Below are 6754 nucleotides of genomic sequence, written 5' to 3' on the forward strand. Positions count from 1 at the left end.
TCCGGCATGGGGCAGCCATGTGCTCCCAGGCCAGAAACCCCAGCAGGGGCTTCCAGCTGGGGGGCCAGGCCCCACTGTTGTTGGAGACTGCTGGGCTTCCCCTGGGTCCTACTGTCCTTGGTTCCTGTCATTTTTGACAGGAATCAGGAGCAGAGAAATATTAATTTTCTTCCTTTTTTTAGGTGCCCTGCAGGCCAGATAGAATGGCCTCATGGGACAGATTTTGCCCACCCTGCTCTAATCTATGCTATCCAGGTCGTGGGGAATCAATTGGTTTGGGGTGGGGGGGAAGGGAAGCTGTTTAAAGGGTTATAAACAAGTGAATGTAATTATTGAGGCTCTTTCACATAAGTGGGACCACCCAATGTGTTGGAACTATCCACCCAATGTTGCAGTTGTAAATTTTATCCAAATTGTTGGTTTTATTATTAACTATTGTTATTCTAGTTTTTCTTTTGTTTGTTTATTTCTTTTCTGTATATATATTGGTTGTATATAATAAAGAAACAATGTGTTCATTGGGTTCAGAGTATAGGTGATGTGTAGGAGGGGCACAGCGGGGGGGGCATGTGGCCCCCCTGAGAGCGCTGGTGTCCCCCTGACAGCAAAGTGCTCTGGCTGATAGGGGGGCATGGAGAGCACTAGTGCCCCCCCCCCTGAAATTGGCTCCACCAGCACTTTGGCTGCTGCTATGCCACATGCGGAAGTGCTGGCACTTCTGACACCGCAATGCCACTGGTGTGCTTACTGACCAGCTGCTGGGGGACCACCCTGGTCGCCAGCTGGCCGCTGGGGGACAACCCCTCCAGTTGCCATCTGGTCCTCCTGGTCATGCCCCACTGGTGCCCCTCCAGACTCGGGAAGTACCTGTCGTCCATGGTTTGGAGTGAATTCCTGGACAGTTAGGGTGAGGGACACACCTCACCATGGGACACCTCAGTCAGCAGATCTGCCTGAGGGGGCTCCCAGGGCTACTGGCACTCTGAGGACCCGAAATCCAGAACATCACCCAGCCTAGTGTGCTGGCACATGTTACATAAGTAATGCCCTGGGGGTGAGAAGAGGTAAGAGGCAGGGGGAAACCTCACAGGGCAGGGGAGAAGCCCCAGGGATAGGGGGAGGAACTGGGGTCAGGGGAGAAGCCCAGAATTGGAGCAGAGGATTCTTAGCTTTCAGTCCTCCTGGCCGCTACTGGTCTGCAGTGTGAGTGATTCAAACTCAAGGTAGCACTAACACCCATTAGTATTTGTGTTGCTCACAGTGTAAGATGTCACGAGGCCCTCAAACAGGACATGAAAATGACTTTAATTCTCTCCCTTTTCCATGCACCAGGAGGCAGCAGAGGCAGAATCACAGAATCTGACTCTAAAGGCCCTGCTACACATTCAAATTAAAGCAGGATAGACACCAGCTATAGAGTTGTTACAAATTTTCAAGCACTAACTTTATTGCTGGTTGACTCTTCTATAGCAGGATAGTCATTTTTATTGTGTGATCATTATTTTGCACATGTGGCTGGTTGACATTTATTGTACAATTAACCAGTTACTTGTGTGATAATTACTTTGCACATGTGGCCAGACTATATTTATTTTGCAATTAACCAGTTAATTGCATAACATATGTAACATAGCAGGGGGATTTATTTTGAAAGCAGTCACTGTCCCACACATTTGTATGCCTGCATTTAGTTCCAGAGTCTTCAGTACAATTCCATTCAGGAAAAGGGATGTAATGAAAGCTCTTTGAAACTCTCCTTTCAGCTCTAAGCTAAACTGTTAAACAGAATATTATTCTCTGCATATGGGAACAGTCTGCCTATACAAGTTACACCTTTTCTAATGATAAAACTATGAAAGGAAATGTACCTGCTATACACACTTTAATAACAGTTTGCAGACCTGAAAGCAGACACAATTTGGCACTGTGAGTGATGACAAGAAATAACAGGAATGGAGAGGGAGGGATGGTGCATATAGCAAGAAACCCATACATTAGCATTTGCTTTGTTGTGTCACACATGTGGCTTGTTAGTTCTGATTTTTTGTTTCATTTATTCCTTCTCTCTCTTTCTCTTTGGGAGGTTAAAGGTGAGAAATGAAAGCAATTTTAGACAGCTTGTGGGTGGCAGGGGAGGTTTGCAGTGGAAGTGCAGTAGAAAGAAGCAAAATCTAAAGGAGAGCTATATAGGAAGAAAGCAGGATATTTAGCCATTGTCATGGGAAAAAAAACCTGGGGGTTTGAGCAGTGGTAAGAGACAAAGGCATTGACAAGGCAGGTGAAATATATGGGTAGACTACAGGTACTTCATGTCTTCTTGATGTGAAGGTTTTCACCATACACTTCATCAAGACACTTGTCTTATATTGCCTAAGAAAAGATGAAGTTGCACTATAAAGACAAAGAATAGTATTAACATAGATGCTAGCAAATATATGAAAGAAACAGAAGAAACCTTCATTTTATTTTAGTTAGTGAGCTTTGCTATACATGTATTTTTCTATGAATTCATGAATATACTTTCCTCTCTAGCTTGCCAAGTGTTTTTCAAGCACTGAACATTACAACAAATGTATAGACAGACTGCAAGTTTGCCTGATCTATAATTTCAAAGGACTGTTGTCAGCTAAATGAGACAAGTTTTACAGAAAACTTATCAGGACTTTGAAGTTTGCAGTACTCCCTCTTATCTACAGCTTTGATTTGAGGTGAAAGAAAATCTTAAACCTGACACAGGACTTGAGAAGCTATGAGACAAACATGAAAGGAGGAATGATTTTAATATGTGATTTTGAGAACTCTAACGATCTTTTCCTACAGAAATAAAACCCAAAGAAAAGTACATGGTGGTAGGATATCTGGGGTTTCACTGGGGCTTCCTCCAAATAGACTGAAGAGGGAGACTGAATTCCAGAACCCGAGGCTTCACATGAGTTTCCATTAAAAATGGGGTTGTGAGAAATTACATTTTGTTGGATTTAGTTCTGGTTGGCAAAAGGAAAATACACATTTTCTTGACTCCAATTCAACTCATTCTCCTTCCAGATTGCTAGATCCTCTGCAAGGCTCTAGCCATGGAAATCTGCGACCATGGAAGTAAATGGAAAGTCCCTCCTCAAAATGCAGTTCTACGTATGGATATACATTCCCATCTACAGGCAGGTCTGTGGGGAACATTCTTCTATCGACTGCCCAAAGAACACAAAAAATAAGTATCAATATATAAGGAGGTCACTGTAGAGAGCAAGGACAGGATTTTCTTGATGCTGTGGTGTCTTGCCAGAAGTGCATGATATGTTTTATCATGTAAGATAGGGGGTGGCCATCTCATGGCATGTGTGCCACAAGTGAAATGGGCAACCTCTATGTGGGAAACGTGGCAAATCAGGGAAGGAGCAGGAAGAAAAGTGGCAGATCAGGGAGGAAGCAGGAACAACAGTGTTGGGCAGGAAGCAGAAAATGGTGGTGGACAGGGAAGGGAGCACAGGGCAACAAGCAGAAAGCAGAGTAGCAAGATAGGGCAGGAGAAATGGCACTGGGGGAGGATTCAGGGCTTAGCTTGTGGCACACCTGCTGAAAAGGTTGTCCCCCATTGATGTGAGTAGTAAAGCACTGTAAACAGGCTACCCAGAGAGGTGGTGGAATCTTCATCCTTGGAGATTTTTAAGACCCGGCTAGACAAAGCCTTGGCTGGGATGATATTGTTGTGGATAGTCCTGCTTTGAACAGGGGTTTGGACTGGATGAGCTCCTGAGGTCCCTTTCAATCCTCATTTTCTATGATTCTATAATGCAAGTAACAGAAAAATGCAGAGTCCCAGCAGCACACATTCTAATGAGACCATTTTTATGAATACAGCTATCACAATACAATGATTCAGATGAACCCCCCCCATCTTTTACCACACCATTCTCTTCTCTAGCCCATTCTGCTTTGAGTTTGTGCTTTATGGCCATGTGTACACCAAACTAGGAGCATGTGTGCAGAACACTTTAAAGTGGGTTAAATGCTTTTGCACCGCTTTAATGGTGTTGGTGTTTGCATGCATCAGTGGCGTATTGTGCAGTAATTCCAGCCGCTGTAGCAAATTTGGTGGTATAATGCGCCTTAAATAACTTGGGCCACAGCAAACTAAAACTCCTCTGAGGAGTTTTAGTTTGCTGCCTTACAGCTGTGGAGCGAAGCACCAGGCTCTGTGCAGCTCAGGGGCTCTGCAGGAAGCCTTGCAGGCAGCCTGGCAGCAGCCCGGAAAAACAGGCTCTGCCCAAGAAAAGTGGCAAGCCTGATCTTTTTTTCCCCCCTGGAGCCTGCGTACCTGCCTGAGCTGTGTGGGAGCCCAGTGCTTCCCTCTGTGGCTGTGGTGCCCCCGGGAGACCACTCAACCTGGGTGCCTGCGGGCAGGTGCCGCCTGAAGCGTGGCCACCACTGTCGCGAAGGTAAGCACCAGGCCCCCCACCCCCTGCAGACCAGGGACCACTCCATCCGCTGGCAGCTTGCCCTCCCCTCCCTGCTGCTGGAGAGGTAGGTAAGTTCGGGTGTGTGCACAACATGGGGGTTTAAAGGGCCCTAAATTGAAGCGGTGTTTTTAAAAACCCACCTGTTCAGTTTAGAGCCCCTGTTTCATCTACACATGCCCCATGATTCTGTTCTTCCATCTCAGATAATGCCTTTTAGTGGAAGAGCTGAACTCCTGCTGCTTTCCACCAGGTGGACCTCTTAATGCATGAACAACCCTCCTGGTGGCTTTGGTAGCACATCATCTCTGTGTGTGTAATGGGGTGTTGTCTGCACTTGTACTAGTGCCAGGCAGCTGTTCCTTCTCCTTGCTCTCCTCTCCCCAGCTGCAGTGCAGAAGCAGCTTCACAGCTTCCAGCTGGTGGGAAACTGAGCTGGGGCTGGATAGCAAGATGCTGCATCCACACTGCTGCTGCTTCTCCCTGCCTTCTGTCCCTTCTGCCTCCTGGCTTTAGCACAGGTGAAGGTAGAAGTTGCCCTGCCCTGGTCAGTTCCCCACTGCCTGGAAGCAATGTCCATGCTGAAGCCAGGGGGTACGGGGTGGGGAGAACCAGCAGCAACGCAGGCACAGCTTCCAGCTGCTCAGCACCGGCATGGATGCTGGCAGACGTAAAGCTCTCTGGCTCCATGGGTCAAATATAGTAGCCCTGCAAGCTGGATCCATAGGCACTGTGGGCCAGATCTGGACCCCAGGGGATATGTTGTCTTAATGATACGCTTGACTAAAATAAGAGAATTGATATATGTGGGCAAGCAAGGTAGTACCAGAAGAGAACTCTTGGTTCAGAGTCCAGGCCATGGCTATCCCAGATAACCACTTCCTATCCTCCCTTTCATAAATGTACCAGCTCTCCCCTGGACTGAAGGCAGTCACAGGCCATTATGAAAACAAAGGGTGCAAGAGACATTGTTTTGAAGGCCAATTGAAAATTGCTGATTGCCTCCAAGGATTGCATTTCGGTTCAGCATGAAACTCTTCCTGCCCAATTACATGATTATAAGAATAAGATGAGCAAATGAAGGCTAAGAAGAAGTAGATGAGTGGGCCCAGCAGTTAGAAAGCATCACAGGCAGGGTGCACATTGGAAGGGACAAAGGGCAACTGGAGGAAGAGAGACTGGCACTGTGGGAGTGAGGAGTAACATGAAAGATGACAGTGGAAAATGGTATGTTAATGACGGTGTCTTGGTGTTCAATGATCTGAGACCCACAGTTTAAGACTCTTGGTGAAGTAAATGAAATTGTTCCAGTAACTACAACAGAGCTGTGCCAGCTTACACCACTGAGGATCTGGCCTTTCTGCACTGTGAGCCAGCAATGAAAATTGAGGAAGTATGTTCATAATTATTATATTTATTAGCAGTAATGAAAATGTAACCCATTCAAAAGATCTCCTCAAATGAGATCTTTATAGTACTAACACTATGTTGCACAAGTTATTAAAGATATTCCAACAGGTTGATTAGTCCTTGTGAACAGTGCCCATCCATTATTTATAAAGTAATAACAATTTAAAGTCCCCATTCTAAATTAATTAGCTGAATGAAAAATTTTAAAAAAGATGAAGAGAGAAACATTTTGGCTTCATAAGCACAGCTAAGAAGAAAAAAAAAGCCTCTCTCCCATAATATTTTTACTGAGGTATTTGCCAAGTGAAATAACCAGAGTTTATGACTTAGGACTTTCAGCTGGTGAATTTAGTCCAACAAACTCATCACATTTCCTCATTAACTCTTACTCAATTAAAATGATGAAAAGGTACATCACACTAAGTAATAGAAAAAATCCTAAAAAGTTTTGCATGCCTTTTATGAATTAGTTTGATCTAAAAATGGAACTCAAAATCCCTGAGAAGATTTTCTTCTCAGGAGAAAGGATCCAGAGGATACTCATTGAAATACAACTCTCACTAAACTTTTGAGCACAAGCTACTTTTTAATTTCCATAACATTCAAAACATTCTTAACAAAAACAGAGGATATTCAGAAAACACTGGTAAAACAGGGTTGAATCAATGTTTTTTAAACAAAGAAAACCTGATGATTTCATTTTATTTTCATTTCACTTTATTTTATTTAGATTAGAATACTTTTTCTTTTTTAAAATAAACCCATTTTAAAAACTTTTGCTCTTTTAAAACATGGAAATAGTAAACAAGGTTTTGAACACTAGAGTCCCTCTATCAAAACCTTTGAGTTACAGTCTGTGTGCTCTCCTCTATAAAGGGAAAGAAGGAAAC

At 44.3% G+C, this 6754-nt stretch overlaps 1 long non-coding RNA gene across 1 annotated transcript in view; it reads right to left on the reverse strand.

Moving 5' to 3' along the window:
• LOC109291967 overlaps window positions 1–6754 on the reverse strand; it is a 755518-nt gene that overhangs the window by 164934 nt on the left and 583830 nt on the right. The window lies entirely within an intron of this gene.

This window comes from Gavialis gangeticus, unplaced genomic scaffold (assembly GCF_001723915.1).
Source record: "Gavialis gangeticus isolate Ggan-Ray unplaced genomic scaffold, GavGan_comp1, whole genome shotgun sequence".
NCBI lineage: Eukaryota > Metazoa > Chordata > Crocodylia > Gavialidae > Gavialis > Gavialis gangeticus.